The sequence below is a fragment of the Aotus nancymaae genome, unplaced genomic scaffold (genome assembly GCF_030222135.1).
Source record: "Aotus nancymaae isolate 86718 unplaced genomic scaffold, 86718_ANA_hifiasm-v0.15.2.pri h1tg000041l, whole genome shotgun sequence".
Lineage (NCBI taxonomy): Eukaryota > Metazoa > Chordata > Mammalia > Primates > Aotidae > Aotus > Aotus nancymaae.
Window position 1 is genome coordinate 30,070,701 of NW_026988455.1, and position 24,228 is coordinate 30,094,928.

The 24,228-nt window shown below is 42.0% G+C and overlaps 1 protein-coding gene and 1 non-coding gene across 5 annotated transcripts in view; one reads left to right on the forward strand and one right to left on the reverse strand.

Moving 5' to 3' along the window:
* Window positions 1–24,228, forward strand: part of FRMD3 (FERM domain containing 3) — a 297,724-nt gene that overhangs the window by 82,903 nt on the left and 190,593 nt on the right. The window lies entirely within an intron of this gene.
* Window positions 6,658–6,757, reverse strand: LOC135268726 (small nucleolar RNA U13). Its single transcript, XR_010337088.1, has one exon. It is a non-coding gene; the product is annotated as a small nucleolar RNA U13 (small nucleolar RNA).

Genomic DNA, 24,228 nt, shown 5'->3' on the forward strand with positions numbered 1-24,228 from the left:
GACAGCGTTTACCATCAGCTTGTCTCCCCTGTTGGTCAGGCGTTGGCCCTGAGAATGTTCATTCTCCTGCACTTGTGAACTGCGCATGTGGACAGGCCTAGGTATCTCTCAGTAGCCTCTGTGGTCTTGGGGATGACCCTGGGAAGAACTGAGGCTGTGAGGTATATGTAAGATATGATCATCTTGAAGTGAGCTGAAGCCTGCACACAATGGTCCACCCAGACATGGCTGAAATTAGGGGTGAGGCTGAGAGCATATGTGTCACGGTACCAGATGTGTCTGCTTGTGGATACCTGCTCCAGGTGGGGAGTCAGAATTCAGGAGGCCCAGAGGTAGGAAGTTGGAAATGAACAAGCCAGCTCCTCGGTGGGATGTTAAGGCCAGGTCAAGTGACCAGAGCTCTAGGGCGTGTCAGTGGAGTTAACAGCCACACAGGCTCTTAAATGATGGACAAATGGAATCTATGGATTCTCCACAAGACTCAATTTCAGTTTTTCCTCTTCCTGCCTCTTGGATGATGTCACATGATCTTTTACTGCTGTTACTTACATGAATAAGATCAACTTCCAGGAGTTTAAATTTTTTTCTTTGTTCACTCTTTTGGGTGGGACCAGTTAATGAACAATAAAATAACTTGATGGCAGATAGCAGGAAGGTAGCTAAGTATAACAAAATGTCTACAATAATAAACATTTGTTAAGCAAATGAATAATTAATTCCTAAGTGGAAAATGGTGCTTGGCCAACTGACTACCTTCTTATTTTAGGTCTTCAGTTTTCTTTCTTCAACGTTTTTTCTGCACCAAGTCCCTTTTTTCATTTAGTGTCTGTTTTTCGGCCGATGGAATTTCTGTATTTGATAAAAATGACCATTATGCCTGTATCTTGATTTGGATATTTTCTGGTGACTTCCATTTTGCTGGATTTTGAGTTCTAGATATGATCTTCTTGTTTTCTGAACCTCCTTGCTTTTCATTCCTGTGGATGTACAACTCTGCAGGGCATCCTTAGGACCAGTTGCCCCATCACAGGCTTTGTAGCTGATGATGTGAAAGCTCATTTAGTGGAGGGTTTCTCTTGGGCTTTATGGTAGGTGTGATTAGATGTGCAATAACCACTTCCATTGCAAGGATCTTAAGCTTAGTGAGTTTCTTGTCCCGTTGATTTTAATCCTCATCGACCTTATTGACACCAGATTTCAGATTGTTTTGTCTCATCCCTCTCAGTCACGGTATGTGATCAAGCAGATATGCCTGTCAGCGGACTCTGGCCAGATCCTGAGGTTACAGTGCCTTTACTTAATGCTTGTAGAAATCTCTGTTCTTTGGCTTCAGTGGTTATTGACCACCCTCAAGCTATAGCCTCGTGTCCAGCAAATGCATGTTAGAATGAAGGCGAGTGGAGCCTTTTCAGTCTCCAGTCATGAATGAAAAACCACTCATCATCTATTAATCAGTAGTATCAGTGGTGTCTTTCAGCTGGAAGGACCTTAAAACTCCACTTCAACCATTTCATTTTAATAGACAAGGAGCCAGAGGCCACGAGGTTCGAGCAACTTGACAAGATCCACTTGAGCCAAGCCCTGGTTTAGAATCCAGGTGACCCAGCTCTACCTCCACTGTTTTTTTTTTTTTTTGAGAGGTAGCTCATTTTATTTTTATTTTTTCATGGTTACTTATTTATTTTTTCAGCTTTATTGAGGTATACTTAAAGAATAAAAATTGTATGTGTTTGAAGTATACAATGTGATGTTTTGATATATGTATATATAGTGAAATGATTATCGCAATAAAGATAATATACTCATCACTTTACATAGTTACAACTTTTTGTGGTGAGAACACTCAAGATCAGGTCTTAGGAAATTTCAAGAATACAGTTAGCCCTCCATATCCATGGGTTTGGCATCTGTGGAATCAATCAACCATGGGTAAAAAATACTCAGAAAAAAATTGCCTTTGTAGTGAACCTGTACAGACTTTTTTCTTTTCATTATTCCTTAAACAATATACAACGTAAATAATATACAATGTAAACAATAATACAATGTAAATATACATAGCATTTACATTGTATTAAGTACTATAAGGAATCTAGAGATGATTTAAAGTCTGTATGAGGATGTCCACAAATTATATGAAAATATCATGCCATTCTATGTCAGGGACATGAACGTTCATGGATCTTGGTATCCACAGGATCCACCCCCACTGCTGATCTGAAGGACGGGACAATCATGGGGTCAATGAGGGTGTGTGTGACATTGGGAAGAACCGCTTTCTTTTACCCTTAATTTTTCCTTCATCTTCCTTTCTTTTCACCAGTTAAGTCCGGGAATGCTATCCTACATCAGCCACTCACGTATAGTATTGATATTTCTGAGCAGTTGAACTTCAGACCAGCGCTGGGTGGTTCTCTCTATATGCGAGAACCCACCCTGAGTTTTTATAAGGAGTGTATGTGTGTCAACAGTCTGAATTAGTTTATACAAGAGGTTGGGCAGTATTGTAAGTAGATATTTGTCTTTATTTCCCAGATGAAACTAATAAACCTCTTTATGGGATAGTGTCATGCCTTGAGTTTTATAGCACCTTCCTTTTAACAAACTCAGTGTTTCATTCTTTAGGCTTCTTATATCTCTTCACTTGTATTTTTTTTATTATTATTTTTGAGACTGGATCTCACTGCATTGCTCAGGTTGGAGTGTGGTGGCACAATCACAGCCCACCGCAGCCTCGACCTTCTGGGTCCAAGCAATCCTCCTACCTCAGCCTCTCAAGTAGCTGGGACTACAGGCATATGCCACCATGCCTGGCTAATTTTTGTATTATCTGTAGAGACAGTGTCTTGCCATGTTGCCCAGGTTGGTCTCAAACTCTTGAGCTCTGGTGATCCGCCCACCTTGGCCTCCCAAAGTGCTGGGATTACAGGTATAAACCACTATGCCCTGCCTGTATTGTTTTAAATTATGCTTATTCCTTTTAAAATTCAGGATTTGTTAAGCACTTAAAACAAATTTGTAAATTAAAACCTCGTTGAGATACCATTTACCACGTAGTTTGATGAACATAACACATAGTGCATTACGTTGGCAAAGTGTGTGGGGAAAAAGATGCTCTTATAAATGTCTGGTATGAGTTAAATTGTATAATTTCTATGGAGGACACTTTTGTAATAGCTACCAAAATATGTTATCTCTATCTACCTCTCTCTCCCTGACTCAACAATTCCATTTCCAGGGATATGTGTTGTGGATATTCTTGAACATTGTGAAATGTATACAGGGAGTCTTCCCAGTAGCACTCGTTTGTTTGTTTGTTTCAAATGATTTGAAACAACCTCTTCATCAATGGGACAGGCTAAGTCAAGCATGACACACCTATACAATGGATGTGGCTATTAAAAAGAACAAGACAGCTCATATGTATTAATATAAAAAGGTCTATAAGCTATACTATCAAATGAAAATAGCAAGGTGCTACCATTTCCATTAAACAGAGGATAAAAATATTAATATATTCATGGTTGCTTGTCTGTGTGTAATATTTCTGGATATGTACATGAGAAGTTATATTGGTTACCTGTGGGGAGGCTACTGAGTGGCTTTTGGGTGAGGACAGGAGGAGGCTTACGCTTCATCGTAAACCTTTCTGTATGTTTTGCAGCATTCAAAAATTCCAATTTAAAGTTTAGTTTAGAAAAATGCCCCCATGTATGCAAGTGATTTCCAAGTTCCCTTCAATATTTTTAATGATTATGGAACACACTGAACTTCTTTTTTATTATTCTAGCTGTGAACTCTGTCTGCTATGTACATGCCCATATGTACTCATATTCAATATTTAAATTTATATTCGTTTATATGTCACTTGGGTGGTGAGTAAAAAGGAAAATATATTTTTATCAGCAAACTTGGTAAATTGTTGAGGTTTCTGATATAGTCAGAGATAGTTGCTTATTTCAACCTTTGGTAAGTTTTTAAAAACACCTATTTAAAACACACTTATGTATATATGTATTAGTCCATTTTCATGCTGCTGATAAAGACATACCCAAGACTGGGAAGGAAAAGAGGTTTAATTGGACTTACAGTTCCACATGGCTGGGGAGTCCTCAGAATCAAGGAGGCAAAAGGCACTTCTTACATGGCAGCAGCAAGAGAAAAGATGAGGAAGAAGCAACAGTGGCAACCCCTGATACGCCCATCAGATCTTGTGAGACTTAATTCACTATCATGAAAATAGCACAGGAAAGAATGGCCTCCATGATTCAGTTACCTCTCCCTGGGTCCCTCCCATAACGTGGGAATTCTAGGAGATACAATTTTCAAGTTGAGATTTGGGAGGGGACACAACCAAACCCTATCAATATACAATTTAAAAACAAACATGTCAAACCATATATTGCTTAGGGATATGTGGCTATGTAGTAAAAGCATAAGGAAATTATGCTTTTACTAATAGACATTAATTTAGTGGGGTCAAGGTGGAAAGAAATAGGATATGGAATTCAAGAGGGATAGGTACATGATTATTCATTGCATTTTTCTTTATATATTCTTTCATATTTCAAACATTGCATAATTAAAAAGTTAGTACACGTTACTAATTTGCTTTCAGGAAATTATAGAGTTCTGTGAAATCATAAAAAGATGCAGAAACAATATAAGTGTCAATGATCTGTATTTTCCTTATTTTCTGTCACATCACACCGGTACCTAAAACAGAGGCTGACAGAGGGTAGACCCTAAAAAGTATTTGCCAAGATGAATAAACAGGCATAAAATCCTGACAAGCTTCTGAAGTGAGTGGTGGCTGGTGGGTTGTGTGATGTACTGGTGTGCCATCTTGTATAATGGGACACAAAGAGAAGAAGGGGACATACCTGATGATGTCTATAACCTTTATGATGGGTAAGAAAAAAGAACCTGGGAATTTCTCAATAACCGGAAATAGAGATGAAATATAGAGGTGACTGGGTCTATAATAAAATTCAGATGCTACCTGTACTCCAGAATACATCATTTGCAAAAGGCCTTTTCATGGCTCTCAGTAAGACTGGGATTTTGTCTTCATATGTCATACTCAGTGGCCCCCTTTGTGAATGCTATATATTTGGTTAAGATGGCTAGTGTGGGTGTAACTCTTGATTCCCCTTAGCAATGCTATTGCTGTCTTTTATGTATCTGTGCCCAGCCAAGAGCCAGGTTGTATGGGAGTGGTTGGAATGACTGACATTTACTACTGCCCACTGGCAGTAGTAGAATAAATCACCTTTGTTTCTTAGGATAGCCATCAGCCATTCAGTTCCCATATTTGTTTAATATTTAGACATAGAATGAAAGGAGTGTGGGAAAATAATTAACATTGTAATCCTACAATAGCTACAAAAGATATACTAATACATGTTGACAATAAATGAATAATATGCTATTGTTGTTAGTTATCCCTCAATATTTAGCTAGCTAGAACAGTGCTGTCCAATAAAATTATAACATAAGCCACATATTAACATTTTCTTGTAGCTACATTAAGAAATTAAAAGAAACAGGTGGAAATTAATTTGAATTAATCCAACTTAAAACATTTTCATTTCAATACATAACCAATGTTAAAAAATTGTGAATGAGATTTTATATTCTTTTCATCTGGATTAAGTCTTTGAAATTCTGTGCATATTTTATATCCTCAATAGGATGCTAAACTTTCATTAGAAGTACTTGATCTGTATCTAGATTTTATAAAATTTATGATTGAAAAAGTAGATTCACATATCCAATATCCAAACCATTCCATCATATGTGATAGTGGCTACCCTATTGGACAGGGTAGACTTAGAACTTATTCATAAATTTCTATGTTAGATTTTTTTAAATGATTCTGACCATCTGTTTGTCAGTATGATTTTTAAGAAATGTAATAAAGATTAGACATATTCTTGCACTTGAGAACTTATAAACAGATACAACAAATGTATATCTTGCATTGTGTGAAGTTAGTTTTTTGAATGAGTGTTTCAGCTGTTTCAATGCGCTTAATTTTGAGAACTCAAATTTAAGATCTGAGATTTAAGGTAATAAAATTTTGGGCTGAGTGTGGTAGCTCATGCCTGTAATCCCAGCACATTGGGAGGTTGAGGCAGGTAGATCATTTGAGGCCAGGAGTTTGAGACCAGCCTGACCAACATAGTGAAACCCCATGTCTACTAAACAATACAAAAATTAACCAGATGTGGTGGTGCAAGCCTGTAATCCCAGCTACTCAGGAGGGTGAGGTATGAGAATCACTTGAACCCGGGAGGCGGAGGCTGCAGTGAGCCAAGATCCCACCACTGCACTCCAGCCTGGGCAACAGAGAAAGACTCCCTCAAAAAAAAATGCAAAAAAAATTTAGATAATTCTTTCACAAGTATTCTTAAGCTCAGGTTGAAAGATCTAAGAAGTAATATCTTCCAGTTTTTAGAGAAAAATATAATAAATTTAAAAAAAGAGGGAAGAGTCCATCCACAAATAATCAAATTGAACTTAAGGAAATATGGAAAATATAAATCCATGGTTTCAAAATCGCAAGCATTAGTTCATAAGTGATTGAGTAATTTAGTTGCTGAACATAAACCAGGAGGATTTGAAATTAGGCCAATTATTTTTTTTTCCTTTTTACGTCAGATGGTGCTGTGCCGACATAACAAGGTTTGAGGGAGGCACGCCTCACACATGGGCTTGAGCACCCAATCATCATGCTTGTGAACTACAAAGGGATCGAGCCAACTAATTCTGAGTATAGATTTGGTTCCAGATTTTTGACAGCTCCCATTTCACTCAGGAGGATATTGGTAGTGTGTACATATGGAGAGTCTGTTGCATCAAAGATAGAGTTAGCTAGAAGAGAACTGTTGCAGGAAGGCCACAGTTATTTTTTCCCCCATCAGCATGGCTGCTGGAAAGTTCTAAGAGCTTTTCTGGGCAAGAAAAGGGGGCAAGGATTGATAGCCTGCCAGTCTCCCTCTGTTGATATTTTGTTAAGAGGAATCAAGTCCTGACACTTGGGGTTTTTATAGGAAATGGAATTAGTTCTTCCTCTTAAACTCGCAAACCACCAAGAATCCACTGGGGATGCTTGACAGTTATGAATAATTTACAGATGTCTATTATGAACTATTCAATTATTAAATAGTTAATAGTTATAGTAGTTATCAATTGTTAAATTGTTAGATTATTAGTAGTTGTTCAATAATTCATAAGCAGTTTTATCTATTAAAGTGAGAGGTAGAGAAGGGACCAAGATTTGGTTTGAGTGCTCTTGGCCGAGACTGGTCCTCTGACCAGCTCATTTTGGGTGGGTGAGAGGATGATACTCTTCTCACCTCTGCCCTGACAGCTCTCACTTCACTTTCTTGGCTGGGCATGCCTTCAACCTGATGTCACAGCACATCCTGTAAGAAGCTAGCCACGGCTAATCCATGAAAAATTCATGCCAGCATCCTTGCCAGGCCGTGTGGCCCCTGACTAAATTGCAGTGTGGCAGTGTCACCCTGCATGGTGTTTTGCAAACAATCGCCTGGGTAGGTAATCATTGCTCCCCATTAAAATAAAGACAGAATGGAAGGGACTAGTCAGTATTTCCGTGTGTGTGTGTGTGTGTGATGTATGTATTTGTGTGCTTTGTGTGTGTGTGTGTGTGCGTGCAGTGGGGCAGTTTAACATTTCTATTTATTGCTCTTTTTTTAAAAAATGTGCCTGTTCCCTATTGCTCTGAAAAGAAGTTAAAAACTACCTTTTCTAATAAGTACATCCTTTTCTAATAAGTACATGTGTGTTATGGAAAATGCAATGTAACCTCTCTTAAGCCTCCACCTCAGCATAATCACCGAAGTAGCATATTTCCCTCCAGTGTTTAAAATCTCTTTATGAAAAATTCCACTGACTTGGCTAAAAAAAAAGGTGCGTTTTTGTTTTTGTCATAAAAACAAATTGGTCATGATTTAGGGACTCGTGTTTGTTGCTCTCAGGTTAAAGGTAATTTTGCAGTGGATTGCTGATTCCTCAGAGCATCTATACATACTTCACGTTTGGGGACTTATTAAACAACATTCATTAAAGCCTCATTTCCTTCATTTTATCCAATCGGAAAGATTACCCTTCCTCCAATTTGAAGTAGCGTCTTTGTCACACTGCCCCGACTTTGAGTTACCCCATCAGCGCAGGCCCTCAGGTGTCTCCGCTGCTGCTCTGGCACTTGATTTGTAACACGGGATTTTTCTAGAGAGTTTAACAGTTTTGTTTCCCTTGCCTAGCTGCTGTGGTCACCCATCAATACCTGCTGCAAGTGGCACAGAGACTCTAGCCCTGCCATCTTCCTTGAATCAGAGCCTTCCCTTTCCAGGGAGCGGAGGGCCTTTGTTCCAGGCTGCCACGTGGGGACTCTACTATTCCAAAGAGGAGGAGGAAGAAGGCTGATATTGTGCATTTTGCCTTTCACTGCCTTTTGGGCAACAGTCTTGGAATGAAAACACTAAAAACAGATGTAAAAACTGAGGGTGACAGTTGGGATCTCATTAGCTTAGTGGCTGTGACAATATATCCAGGAAACAGGTTTGTGGGCATGCGGCTGACTGTATCTGAGAAGCTGGAACTGCACGTGTGTGTGTCTGTGTGTGTGTGCGCGCACGCACGCACATGCCTGTGCTCCTGGAGGTGGGGCAGGCATTTCAGGCTTTGCCGTATAATTTTCTTGCTTAAGCTTTAAAAACCTGTCAGTTGGGTGGCAGCAGGCTTGGTTATTTTTCTTTATGGGCGCTTCTGTAAATATCTTTAAATTTCAGCTTAGGCTTTTTAGAGGGGCTTTCAATGTGAAGAATAAACAGATTATGGCTTTGCTTTCTCTTTTTAAAAAAAGTTACCGAGGCATGAAATGTACCCAGTAAAGTGCCTCCAGTGCACTCTCTTAACTGAGCAGCCAGATCAAGATGAGACTATTTCCATGCACTACAGGGTACAGTGCCTCAATTTGATCACTTTGAAAATACATGAGTTTCCAGTCTTAACATACTGCCTTTCCTCACCCTCAGTTCAATTCTTGAATCTTCATAGGAGCTTCTGGGATCAAGTCCATCACTTGGTTATAATTTCCAATCAAGAAACGTGAGTCTAGAGCTGAGATGCCTCTGCACCTGTTTTCACCTGTGGCAAAGCTGAGCTTGGCAAACCATGCAATGCTACAGACATCAGAAGGGCCTGAACAAGGGTGCATCTGTGGCCTGAAAGTTCTCAGAGTGGGAACCAGAGGCCTGGGTTCTGGGCTCAGTTCTGTCACTAGCCTGCAGAAACCTCGCTGTGATTTCTGAAGTCCTGTCCTCCAATTTGACGGCATTATGATTCTGGTGAAAATATGGCTCTTCGTGTAAATATAATAAACCCCACGACCTCAGAGTTCAACCAGGAAGCTTATGTGATTCCAGGACCAGACCAGATGTCCTTCTTCTAAAAGATATTTTACAGCTGTTCACTGGCCTCATTCTGTCTTCCCGGAGGCAGTGGCCAGGCCTCTCAGCAGACCAGATGGAAGCTTGTAGAGCTGTTCATGAGTTCTGTGTTAGATTTGCAAAATTGTAAAATGTAGATAATAACATTACTTTCTCCATGTGACTGTTGATGCGACATACTGGGGTCCGGACTGGTGGGGCAATCATTTTGATTTGGTGGTCCTCTCTTGCCTTCCTTTGTTGTTAAATATTTTGGATGTCATCTCTAGCCCCTGAGAGCTTCCAGTGAGACTCCTCCATGAATGCTGTTTTCCTTCCTGATCTTCCTGCCCTCTGCAATGGCTCAGCAAGCTGTCAACTCTCAAACACAGCATGTTTCATACGGATAAAACCCCCAAGGCCCATTCAGCTACATCACAGTGAGCCGAGCAAGGCCACAGGCTGAAGGAGGCCTGGGAATTTGAAATGCAGTTGCTGTCTAGGTGTGCTCTGCCTTGACTCCTTCCAACCATACCAATAAAGCTAAAGGAATTCGAAGAGGAAACTGTTGGTCACTGCCCTCCCCACTGCTGCCAAGGTAATTTGGAATTCATGGAGGCTAGAGGCTTTTGAGGTTTGGATAGCTTAAGTCATCTCAGCAAAAGCAGAGTGAAAGCTTGAAAATCAGATCTACTTTCAAGCATTTTTCCCCCCCTCTGTGTTCTAAAGGAGGGAAATGGAGAGTGGCTCACAGGCCTTGATTTTCTTGAGTAATTGTTTCTCTTCTAAGATACAGTGGTACTTTGGAAACTGAGCTGATGCTGACTTGCTACCTGTATTGGCCACACCCGGAAGGCTCCAGATGTACTTCCATTTCCCTCCCCATCTTGCCAAGGCTACCACTTGCCTGATGCCACTTGAGGACTTACAGCTGCTCTGCTGAGTTAGACTCTGCCACCTGAGGACTTACAGCTGCTCTGCTGAGTTAGACTCTGCTGCCAAGGAACTGTATTCAACCTCAGTAGTAGGATAGCCATCATAGAATCATGGCTGTCTGATGTCATGATAGGGTTGGCGCGGGCTGTATGTGCTGTTGCTCTTCACCTCTGTGCAGATGGGGCCAGGAGTGAGACAACAGGGCGTGGTGGTGACTGTGGCAGAGGTGGGTATGCCCCTCATTGAATATTATAATATTTTCAAGTATGTAATATACTGTTTCTTGGAGAAGTGTATTTAACAATGCCTAGAGGAAGATTAGAAAGGTATGAAGGATGCAAGGGGGAAGTAACATTGAAATTGAACTCTCACATACTGAAGAACCAACTTTTAGGTACTCTAACTAACAAAGAAAAGAAGAGAAGCAAAAGAAATCCACATCTGCCATTGTATTTAGTTTGGAGCATGGAGCACTTGAGACTTCCAGTAGAGTCTTAAGAGAAAAAGACACCTATCATGTGCCAGATAATGCCTGCATTGGCATTTTAATAAATATTATCTCATTCACTTCTCACAGCAATCCTGTGAAGTCGGTCTCTTACTCCTATTTTTTAAATCAAGAAACTTGGGCACAATGAGGACTTTTTTTTTTCTTTTTTGAGACAGAGTCTCACTCTGTCTCCCAGGCTGGAGTGCAATGGTGTGATCTCAGCTTACTGCAACCTCCACCTCCCAGGTTCAAGTGATTCTTCTGCTTCAGCCTCCCGAGTAGCTGGGACTACAGGCGCCCGCCACCATGCCCAGCTAATTTTTATATTTTTAGTAGAGACGGGGTTTCACCATATTGGTCAGGCTGGTCTCAAACTCCAAGGACAAATATTTGGGGTTACTCAGCCAGAACATGTTGGTGCTAGGATTTGACACCCTGACTTCTGTCTTTTAGTTCAGGAGCTCCTGCCCTGTGCTGGAAAATCCATTGCTGGATTTTCTGGCCTCTGTGCCCTCTCTGGTCTCCTCCATTGCCAATGGTAACAAGTGCCCTCCCTGGGCCTGTCTGTTTGCTTTGGGCTGACCCTGACCTCCTGAGCTCCAGGCTGTCATTGCTGGCCAGGGTCACTGCCAATTCTGACTGCAGGTCTCCTCACTGTTCCCATGACAGAGCTCACCTGAGCCATCACAGTGCCTTGGTCCTGCAGCTTGCCTGCATCCACCCTGGCTCCTCTGAAAGGTCTGATTGCCTAGTGGGTCTCCTAGAGGTTTGGATTTATCTCTGGCTAGTGCTGGCTAGGGCCCCTGCCCCAAACAGGGTGAGAATGGATGGGAGGGCGGCTTTCCTGCTGTCACTGCAGGAGCTCCTCAAACATGGTGACTTAGAAACCCTGATCTGGCCAGACATGGTGGCTCACGCCTGTAATCCCAGCACTTTGGGAGGCCGAGATGGGCGGATCATGAGGTCACGAGTTCGAGACCAGCCTGGCCAACATGGTGAACCCTCATCTCTACTGAAAATACAAAAAAATTGGGTGTGGTGGCAGGCCTTATAATCCCAGCTACTCGGGAGGCTGATGTAGAAAAATCATTTGAACTCAGGAGGCAGAGGTTGTAGTGAGCCGAGATTATGCCACTGCACTCCAGCCTGGGTGACAGGGTGCGACTTTGTCACACACACACACACACACACACACACACACAAAAAGAAACCCTGATCTGCTGTCTGTGAGGAGGGCTTCGAGGTTGATAAGTGGTGGGGGAGGGAGGTGTAATTTATTGTTGAGAGTTGCATTTTCTTCTTATTTCACATATACTTGATTATAAATAAATTAGAACATTTAGAATTCATAAATTTAGCACCCCATACTCAAGTGCCCCAGAAACACTTTCATATATGCAGAGTAAAAGAAGAACCATTGGTGTAAAGTACAGGAAACAGACTTTCCTACTTGGCAAATCTTTTCTTTTCTACTTGGCAAATCTCATCTTTTCTTCAGCATGGACGTTGCAGCAGACAGAGGTTTTCATTTTCTACTGTCAGTTACAGTTTTGTTTGGCGATCTGTTAGGGTTACCCGAAGGCAGACTGCGTGGTATGAAGGCCGCTGGGCTCTGGCAGAAGGCTGCTGGAATCAGATCTCACATACTCCATCTCCTGGTAAGCTGGAGGCCAGGGGCAGCACAGCTGTTCTTTCTTGCTGGTGTGCTCCATACACATGACACGGATGTGGCTCAGGTTGGCCCTAGTGGCCATGTTCTAGTGGAAGGGACCTGTGCTTGTGTGCTCTTGGACAAGTGACTAACCTCTCTGAGCCGCCATTCTCATATTTATGGAATAAGGAGAATAATGGAAACATACAGGGTCGTTCTGAAGATTAAATAAGATATCCGAAAAGAGCTCCTTGTGAACTCTGAAATGCTATGAGGTGCTGGCTACTGTACATAGCAAACCCTCACCACAGACTCCTTGGCTTCGGTTTGGGTGTTTATTCCAAATTGTGAAGTAGGTAGAGTGAGTTTTAGCCTGTTCTCCCCCCTTTTCTTGTATCAAGTAGCCTTTTCACTTACAAGCTTGCTTGTTTCAGAAAGGCAATTCCTCAAAGTGCAAACATTCCTAATCCTCAAACACCCCTTAAATCTTTCATCAAACTCAATTGTCCTTTCTGTTAGTGTTGATTTTCCTAAATCCACACCTGTGCTTAGCTATATATGATTAGACAAGATCATAATAAACATTTGCAAGGATAAATAGGGAGGCATCCTTCCTAAGTATATTTGCTTTAACTCCTAAGAATAGGAGAAAACCAGTTTTGCTAGATGAATGAATTTAAAATGTGAGCTGTCATGTAGCTGAGACTGGGGTGGGGCAAGGAGAGGCCCCTTCTGGTGCCCTTTGGAGCGTATCTTCTGGATGGCATGTCTCTGGTGTGGCTGGTGTCAGCCAGCAGTGCCCTTTGGAGCGTATCTTCTGGATGGCATGTCTCTGGTGTGGCTGGTGTCAGCCAGCAGTGTCTTACTCATTTTTTTTTTTTTTTGAGACAGGGTCTGGCTCTGTCACCCAGGCTGGAGTGCAGTGGCGTGATCTTGGCTCACTGCAACCTCCGCCTCCTGGGTTCAAGCACCTACCACCACACCCAGCTAATTTTTGTATTTTTAGTAGAGACGGGTTTCACAATGTTGGACGGTCTGGAACTCCTGACTTCAAGTGATCTGCCCTCCTTGGCCTCCCAAAGTGTTGGGATTACAGGCATGAGCCACTGCGCCTGGCCTTATTAATTTATATCTGATAGATTTTATACAGGCTTTGAGTTGGCTAATAGGTAGTGAAGAATAAAGTCTTAACAAATAATACAAAGGAAGAATAAGGGTAAATATAAAGTAAATGAAATGTCGAGACTATGGGAAAGGGCCGACTGCAGGTATTCAGGCTGCATGACTTGGCATAGTTGTTGCAGGACCATGCATTTGGCTTTGAACTTCCTGGAAGCAACTTGAAAAGGGAAATATAATTTACTCATGAGAAAGAAAATTCATCAGTTCCTGTGGAAGACAAGGATTTCTCAGTCTTAACTCCAACTTGGGGCTGCACAAGAAAATAGGTGATGGAATCAACAGCAGCCTCAACAATGTCTTACAGCAAAAGCAGAAGCAAATTTTTAGTCTGTTGTTACTTTTCAGGTTCTTGCTTAAAGCTGAGGGCATAGGACCTCTAGAACCTGATGTTAGAGGCAATCTGGTAGGTGATCACTTTGGGTCAATGTGATTCAAGTACACAGTACTCCGTGGCCGTTTTGGTTCTGTTTTGGAACAGGGAGAACTAACTTCACTTCTGTGGAGCCAAAGGAAACGTGATTTTTTTTTTTTTTTTTTTTTTGAGACAGAGTTTCGCTCTTATTACCCAGGCTGGAGTGCAATGGCGTGATCTCGGCTCACCGCAACCTCTGCCTCCTGGGTTCAGGCAATTCTCCTGCCTCAGCCTCCTGAGTAGCTGGGATTACAGGCACGCACCATCGTGCCCAGCTAATTTTTTGTATTTTTAATAGAGACGGGGTTTCACCATGTTGACCAGGGTGGTCTCGATCTCTTGACCTCGTGATCCACCCGCCTCGGCCTCCCAAAGTGCTGGGATTACAGGCATGAGCCACCGCGCCCGGTCTGGAAACATGATTTTTGAAGGAAACTCTGAAGATAGCACACAGGCTTTCTATTTTGCCTGGGGAGATTTGAAGAGGAGGAGACTAAGCTTATTCCTGGCATGAATTTTCCGAGGCAATCTGGGCAGCCCTGACTGTCTGAGAGAATCACCAGCCATTACTAGGGATGTGGGAGCCAAGCCAGACCTAAGCTTGGTTTTCTGTGTAAAAATGGTCACTTTGGGAAAGGGCAGGGTAGGGGAGGAGCTTGGCTGGGCCTGGTTCTGAACCCAGGTTCAGCCTCCATCTCCCGTATGAACAAGTCTACTGGCCCTGATTCTGGGTCTCCCTGTCTCACGCTGGAGTAACGCTTGTCATCACAGGCCCACTGTGGCTACAGTTGTCTGTTCACAACGTTGAAGGAGCATCATCAGCACTAAGTGTGAACTAGATTTTTTTTTCTGTGCATTAATTGTAGCATTTGAACATATTAAAAAGTAAGCAAAATTAAAAGAAATACAATTTTAGTGACTGAATTGCCCTTGTTTATTCTGGAAACAAATGCAAATATTGAAAAAATTAAAAAGAGTGCAATGGTCCCCTTCCATGGTTTTGAAAAATATCTAGAAATAGCTAGTGTTTCCTGCTTGTTAAAAAAAATACTCTCATCAGACACAATACAAAAAAAGTGGAAGATAGTAAGAATCATTCATGATTCCACCATACAGTGATATTCACTGTTAACATTTCCTTCCACTATTTCTATATTTAGATCTATATATACACATCTAAGGCCATACATGTTTTTGTGTTGATATCCATATCTCCATAAATTAATGGGAGGTTTAGTATGAACATCAAGATATGTCCAGAAGTCTTTTTATGACCACTGGAGATTTTAGGCTTAGAAGGAACTTTAAAGCATTTGGAAAAAGGTGGAAATGTGAAGGGAACAGAATGAGATAGGTAGGAAAGGGGGCGATGAAAGGTAGGAAACTGACACCGGGTGTGTGTGGACTCTGTGTGAGGGACTGTGCTGAGGTTTCGCCTGCATGCTGTGATTTCTATTACCATAATAGGTGGGCTGAGAGGGGCAACGTCCTCAGGAGTCAGCGCTCAGGCTCGGGAGTCAGACAGACCCAATTTTACACATTGGCTTTTCTCCCTATGAGTTTAGAACCTTATTTTTCTCCTGTGTAAGATCCAAATATCCAGCACTTTGGGAGTCCAAAGTGGGTGAAATCACTTGAGTTCAGGAGTTCAAGACCAGCCTGGCCAACATGGTGAAATGCTTTTGTACTAAAAATACAAAAATTAGCCGGATGTGGTGGTGCATACCTGTAGTACCAGTTACTTGGGAGGCTGAGGCAGGAGGGGGAGGCTGCAGCGAGCCGAGATGGCACCACTGCACTCCAGCCTGGGTGACAGAGCAAGACTCTGTCTCAAAAAAAAAAAAAAAAAGGATCCATATAAACCACGCTTTATGTGGTTTTTGTAAGGACTTAAAGATTGACTGTACACAAAGCTTTCATATCTGGCACTAGTAGACTCTCACCAGTGGTAGCTGTTATTGTCACTATTATTCCAAATCTAGCAAATTGAGTCTCAGAGAGGGTGATGTGTCTAAGATCACCCAGCTAGTAAGTGGTAATGACAGGATTCGAATTCTGTCAATTTGAAGGATATGTCGGGCTTCGGTGCCTATGTTCTTTATGCTGTACTAGGGTCAGTGCCAAAGGAAACCGATTATATTTATTCAATAGTCCAACATATTTCATTTTCTACATCAAATGTCTGTAAAGAAATGGATGCTGGTGCTTTGGAGTTCATACTGACGTTTTTTTGGCAGTTTCAAGGAAAGCAAAGTATTCTGTTTTCTGTTTGTATGTAAAGTCAGGTAGAATACATTATCTCCCTTGCTGTTGTGGCATCTAAAGCTGGTGGCATCTGCAGATGACAACTGAGGGAGGGTTAATGTGTGTGTTTGGTTTTGCCCAGGAAAATGACAATGAATTTCATGCTTGGGGGTGCCAACTACTATTTAGCAATGAGGCTTTTTTCCCCAATAGATTAGGAAACAGATGTTTTCTGGTCCATTGAGGAGTTTTAAATGCTGGAAATACTTAAGAGTAATTTTCCAGGGCTATTGACCTGATTCTTGGATTATGATCATTCTGGCTGGGGTCTAGTGCCCTCGAGCTTTTAATCTGTAGAGACTCTTTTGTGTATTTATCTACTTGGCTCAATGTGACCTTTTAAATCCTTGATTCACAGAGGCATCGTTTAGATCCAGGAGCTGAGATTGTTTATTTTTTTTCCTCTTAAGTCTAAATAACTAATGTATCAGGATCCTCAACTGCTGAATTGCTGTGGGATCAGCCTTGGGATCCATTTAGTCGGAATCTGACTTCACAGGCATTCCCACCTTCTTTTCAAAGGTGATATTTTGAAATAACAACAACAAAATTCACATTATTTAGATTTCACTGGGTACTTCTCTCGGTCAGCATGCGGGATAGGTCATGCTGCAGTAACCAGAACCCCTCACACCTCAGTAACTGCGTAGAACATTTATTTTCTTGCTCATGCTGTAATGTCCCATGAGGGTCTGTTGGGGCATTCTTCTGATTGCGGTCACACAGTGACCCTGGATGATGGAGGCTTTATCTTGCATGCTACCATGACCATCACAGTAGAGGGAAGGGCGTGTGGTGAGTCTCACTGGCTCTTTAAGATTCACTGGCCAAAACAAGTCTCATGGCCAAGGCCTACTGCAAACGGAGCTGGAAAGTACAATTCCATCCTGTGCCTGAGGGAGAGGAGAACCAGATTGCAACCCTAATGGCCCCCATACCTCCTGGCATCAGACTCTGTGTTAGGTGCCTCATATATACCATCTGTTATCTTTACCCCAATTCTGTAAGCCACAGGCTCCTATTCCCATTTGATAGATGAGAAAATGGATTCAGAGAGTCGGGTGAATTGCCCATGGAAACACAAGGCTTATATTGGAATCCAGTCTGTCTGCTAACAAAATGAATGTGCTTCCCTCTGTTATACTGCCTTTGATAGCTTAGGCTTTCCCTTTCTTCCCCAATTGAACATTTCCCCTGTATAGTAAGGTTGACCCTCTTCCTGTGATCAATTTTTTTGTGGTGTTGTATATTGCCCTGGAGGCTGGAGATGACAGTTCCTGATGGCCTCATGGGAGTGGTCCAGCTGGGAGCTGGTCTATTGAATAATGTCTCTAGGGATATGACATGGCAAGCCCAGAGGCCAGAAGTGACAGAAGAATTAGGGATCCACTGGGCCAGTTGAAAACTGGGCCATTACTCTCTTTGGACATTGGATTGTGGAAACTACCATGTGACTATTCTACAGATCACTAATGTATTGATTACATTTATATTTACAAGGGGAACTTTGTGTTCTATTAATCTAAATGACAGTTTTGTCCAATAATTTCCTGGAACATGACTTGGATTTCAGAATTAGAGTATTGGTGAAGTGCTCCTCTGACCTTAGAAATGACCCAGTTATAGGGTCACTGGCTACAGAAAAATTGAGTCTGTTTTCCTCTGCTGTTAGAAACCAGAGAATTCTCTTGGGTAGCAGTCTGCACTAACAAACTTACTGATGCCCAAGACTACGTCTTCTGGTTTATATAATGGCTATTGTCAGGGAGGTCATGCCATCAAGCTGGAAGTGTGTGTTTTGAGACCTTCAGATGGATCTTGAAAAGCAGTTCTCTGCTTGAAAAAAATTTGGAATATAATGAAATATATTTAAAATAGATTAGTATTCTATCTAGTCTTTCTACTAGTTTCTCCTTATTTTATTTTACAATTGCTAGAGTTATCTTTGTTTACTTACTGCTAACTTACTGTCACTCACTGACTAAATATCTTCTGATGGCTTCTCATTGTGCACAGGGAAAGTTTAAACACTTTGGCAAGGCATGTAGCTCTTTGTAATCTTGTCTGTATCTACTAATAAAATAATCACAATATGTATCTAATAATGTGTTCAGGATGTTTCTGTACAACAGAGAACCATTTTTCAACTGCCTGCCAAACAGAAAGTGAGAATTTCTGCGAAGATGGGGTTTCGTCTTTCCTCCCCACTCAGCAATATGCTGTTGCTGCATGAAGAAGCCAACTACAAGAAAGATGGTGGACATAGAAGGGTCACATTAGGCAGACAGATATTTTGGTGTTCTGTAACCATCCAGTTGGCTGTAACCAATGAAGACTGAATGTTTTCTCTGGCCTATTGTAAGCCACCAGTAGGCTCCTCAGAGCAAACCAGATGTGAGGGAGAAATGTTCCATGTGGTAACTGAGAGAAAAGGCTCTAGATTCAGTCATTATAGGGAATGTCCCTTGGCCTTTGGTCATGGGTTGTTACCATGTCCTTAAGGATGAAGAATTGGAAACCAGTGTCCTGACTCTGGAGCCTGTGTGGATCCTATCCATTTATGGACATTGAATGTTTTATGGCTTTCATGGCCCAAATAATATTTAACCACGTTCATCAGGTGTTAAGTCAAAGACAAATTATTATCTGTAGTTTCCTGGGCAGGGTGTGGCCCCCATTTGGTGATGAGCATCAAGATTCTGAGACTTAGAACAGGCATGTCCAGATGAACAGTGTCCCCTCATAGATGTCTTTTTAAAGGAAGTTCACATGTGTATGGAGGTGCACCTCCTGCAAAAAGGGGAGGGTTTTCAGGCGTCTCCTTCCTTCCTCCAGAAGGGTTTTCTTTCTCTGGAGAGAGACCTACAGCAGCCATTCATTGTATGGGAGGAAGGCTATGCTGAGACACAGCACAGAGGCAGGAACAGCTTCTCATGGCCCTCTCAGCTGTGGGACACACAGAACACACACAGCAGGAAAGACTGTTTCTACCTATTGCACCCAGAGAGGTTGTTTGGCTTAATTTAGGGGCTGTGCCGTGAGTCAGACCTGATCATACATCTGTGTGGAGAAAATATTCTGTTTACTGGGTACGGTGGCTCACACCTGTAATCTTAGCACTTTGGGAGGCTGAGGTGAGGTCAGGAGTTTGAGAACAGCCTGTCCAATATGGTGAAATGCCATTTCTACTAAAAATACAAAAATTAGTTGGATGTGGTGGTGGGCACCTGTAATCCTAGCTACTTGGGAGGCTGAGGCAAGAGAATCACTTGAACCTGGGAGGCGGAGGTTGTGGTGAGCCATCACTGTGGCTACTGCACTCCAGCCTGGGTGACAGAGTAAGATTCCATCTCAAAACAAAACAAAACAAAACAAACAAAAAACAACAACGAAACTCTTCAGAGACAGGTGGAGTGGGTAGAAAGAAAGAGTGTGTGACTCTCCTTAAGTACCACGTCAAGACCCATTTGGGACATCATCCGTAAGTGACAAGTATGACTTTCTCCAAATAGTCGCTAAGTGTTTATTTCAGCAATTTAAAAGCTGGAATTTCTGGGTTCTGTTTCTTTGGAGTAATGTTACATGCACTTCACTACCCCATACTTTGTGGCTTGCTTCGGAAAATACATTTTCTTTTCTTTTTTTGGGGAAAGTCCAATAAGGTATTTCCTTGAGTTAGATCTTTTCTTGGTATGCTTAATAGTAATTTAGCAGAAATTTTTAGCCTTTTACTGGCACTTCCAGCCTCCCTGGGAGTCTGCTTATAGCACCAGAACAGCCGGTGTGTGGGAGGGGAGACTGATTCTGCAAAACAGAGTGTGTTTCCCGCACGTGCCCTCACATGCCCCCTTCTCTCTTTTTATCCTGCGCTTTATTTTGTGCTCTTGAGGATCTCCCTGCTTCATTCGCTTAGCTTTGTTCTCTCACTACCAGTGACACACATGTTCTTCTAAAATGACAAATCTTGTACAAACTTTATGCCCTGGAGCAAAAAAGAAATGGAGTACTGGGATTAGGAAGGTGCACATGTGTCCCGTCTCTGTTTTCTTTGCATTTTGTTCTACTTCCATGGAAGACCCAAGTCTGTATTTTATAGGCTGAATCTCAACCAGGTCAGAGAATGGTGGCATCTGTTTGGTGTTGGTTGGAAGAAGGGCACTGTGACTGTGGTCCATGATGATGGATTAATGACAACTATGTGAGGCAAATGGAACCTTCCTAGGCTCTGTGATATTTTGGAACAAATTTTAAAGCTCAGACTTCAGTGCCAGGACTGGGAGATAGGTGAACTAAATGATAAAGAAAGTCTTAAGGTATAATTTTCTATAAATTAAACGTATGACTGTCATACAAATATAGAGTGAGCATGAGTCAAAAATTTATTTAACTCATCAGTTAGGGAACTAGCAGGATGGCAAAGCTGGTTTAAAGGAACATATGATAAGTGTGTATAGTCAATGAAACTAAACAATGCTGGAATAAAATTTGCTGAGACACAACTGAGGTATATAAGGACATAGGTGATACAACCATAAATGTTGAGTTGCTTACTCTGTAGGACATAAATTATTTGCAGCTTCTACAAGTTAGCATCTAACTTTACCGTCTAGACCTTAAAGATTAGCAAATATTAAGTCAAGCCAAGTTTGCTTCCCAAAAGCATCAGGTGACCCTTATGTGGCTTTGATAGATCAGACTCTGTGTCACCTTGAAAGGGCACCTCATCGTCTTTTTGCCTTATTTCCAAGTTTTGGATAGTTTTTCTTGACAATACATGGTGGAACCATTGCAGATGAGGTTGCTGTGGTCAACATCTGAACAGTTTTCTGTTGTCTTGGCTGATGTTTACTCTGAAGACTTATATATTTCAGGGGCATCTGTAGCTTGGGTGCTGCCCCCATTTTGCTCTAACTTCTTTCTTTCCAGTGTGATATGTTGTGACCATTTTCAGGGGGTGATGGCTCCTAGGTAAGCCATCTGGATCGATATTCTTTTTCTGTCTGTCTTGTTTTTGCTTCCCTTGGTCCAGGTTGGAAAACTTCAGCCACAGAGTAAAAATGTATATCTTTAAATGGACTGATTACTTTGGGGATGGCATAATTTAAAAACAAAATTGTATTTTTATCTAGGTCCAGGACAGAATTTTAAATGAATCCTGTGAAGTAACTGGTTTCAATATAAGAAATGACTCTTTATCTTTAAGTTTATAAGCAACAATTTTTTTTTCGAATTGAAATATTTCAAATTATCTCTTTATTGCTTCCCAAAGCAGGATTTTCTTTGCTAGTTGATCTCTTATGCATACACACACACACACACACACACACACACACTTATTAATTTAAATTTTGAAAAAGAAAAATGTGTGATTAATTTGGACATACTAGATTCTTATTTAGTCAAAAGCTAAATATAGCAAAGCCCTCTGAGCCCTTTGCAAAGCCTGCTGTGCAGACAGTTTTATGTGTCAATGACTTTATTTAATTACGTTTCAGGAGCTACGATTTGACCCTCAATGTGAGAGAACAACAAATGGTTTTAATGGATTTCCACAGACATTTATTTTTTTGGAGCTGCTTATCTCAAGGTAGATGCTACAAAATCAGAATCCAAAATCAGAATCTTAGGAGAGGGATTGCTGGGATAGGGACAAGGTGAGCTGGAGTAAGAGTGAAGCTAGGACCATGGGTGGAGGGAATCCGTGTTGTATGGGGCTGCTAGGGAGGCTTTGATGCACTAGAAATTTCCTGCTTCTGATTCCTGAACTTGTGCACATTCTGGGCTCTTCTTTTAAATAATTAATTTACGAGAATTCAACTTTTGTCTCAAGCCAAATTCAGGTTCTAGGGCTTTTTGTGTGGCACAGCCTGATCCAATTTCTCTGTACTGTGGTCTTGGGACCATGTTAAAGTCACTGGGGCAGAGGGTTGATAGAAAAAAGGTATAGTCTTGGTTTCTACCTCATATTTACTGAATCAGAAACTGGGGATGGCTGAGGGAATCTCTATTTTAAACAAGCTCCCCCCCAAAAAAATCTCAATTTTAAACAAAGTCATCCTCAAATCACCAAGATGGATATTGTCTTAATTTTAAGCCCCCTCACCCCTCAAACCCAAATAAAACCAAAACCAAACAAAAGCTTCTTTCATTACAATCAACATGGCTTCTTGTTAAGCTATCCAAGTTAAAAAAAATTCATACCAAGAAGTAAATGACTAAAAGACAGCCTTTTTGATGGGCGGCTATGGTTTAGGGAAGGACACTGCATCTTCTCGGGGCAGCTGTGGTTTAGGAAGGACTCTGCACCTTCTCGATGGCATCTGTGGTTTAGGAAGGACTCTGCACCTTCTCGATGGCATCTGTGGTTTAGGGAAGGACTCTGCACCTTCTCAATGGTGGCTGTGGCTTAAGGAAGGACTCTGTACCTTCTCGATAGCGTCTGTGGTTTAGGAAGGACTCTGCACCTTCTCGATGGTGTCTGTGGTTTAGGAAGGACTCTGCACCTTCTCGATGGCATCTGTGGTTTAGGGAAGGACTCTGCACCTTCTCGATGGTGGCTGTGGCTTAAGGAAGGACTCTGTACCTTCTCGATAGCGTCTGTGGTTTAGGAAGGACTCTGCACCTTCTCGATGGTGTCTGTGGTTTAGGAAGGACTCTGCACCTTCTCGATGGCATCTGTGGTTTAGGGAAGGACTCTGCACCTTCTCGATGGTGGCTGTGGCTTAAAGAAGGTCTCTTCCACTCCAGATGATGCTCCAGCGAGGCCAGAGGTCAGGGAGTTCTTGATCTGAAACCCTGAGCACTCCCTGATGGCTTCCTGGTTTGCAGTGGCTTTAGAGCTCACTTTTGAAAGGCATAAACTTTCTCTTAAGCAGGATGCCTGATTTCATGAGATCCTCCCTTTTCCAAACAAGGCTGCACCAAAGGATCTGCTGGGTGGGCTTGTATATTTGAATTCAGAAGCACAATGCACACTGCGTTGACTAAGAGGGAATGAAATTGAAGTCCACGTGTGCAGTAGAGTGGTTCCAGTTTCCACATGGATGGCTGCAGAGCTGGAGAAACACTGAGCAAGGAGCACTAAATAAGGGATCCAGGCCTACTGTGGTGGCTCACGCCTGTAATCCCAGCACTTTGGGAGGCTGAGGCAGGCGGATCACTTGAGCTCAGGAGTTTCAGACCAGCCTAGCCAACATGGTGAAACCCTGTCTCTACTGAAAAAATATGAATATTAGCTGGATGTGGTTGATGTGTGCTTGTGGTCAGCTACCAAGGAGGCTGAGGCAGCAGAATCACTTGAACCTAGGAGGCAGAGGCTGTAGTAAGCTGAGATTGTGCCACTGTACTCCAGTCTGGGTGACAGAGCGAGACCTGGGGAATCTAGATGTTGGCATCTTCTGTTAGTTATAGTTTCCTCTTTAAAGGGGAGGCCATAAATTTCCCGTCATGTTACAACACTTCTTTTCTCCTTGCCCTCCACTGGAAACCATAAGAATCCCTAGGCTTTAAGTCTCAGTCATTGGCAGAGGACTGTTGATAAACATGGGTTGTGTCTCATTTGGTTTGAGCTAGTTTGCTTTTAAAAGCTTGTTAAAATGACTTAATGATCCAGAAAATTCACTGTTTTTACTGCTGGGTAAGCAGGAAGGGATGGTTGAGTTTAGGTTTACTGGGCTTGTGAGTGCCATAGGCCAGGTAGGCTGCTGAGAGCTTCACTTGCCTCTTTTTTAGTGTTGGACATTTGTCCCCATTCATAGTCAAGGAAACCAAGGCTCAGAGAGCCAAGCGACTTTTC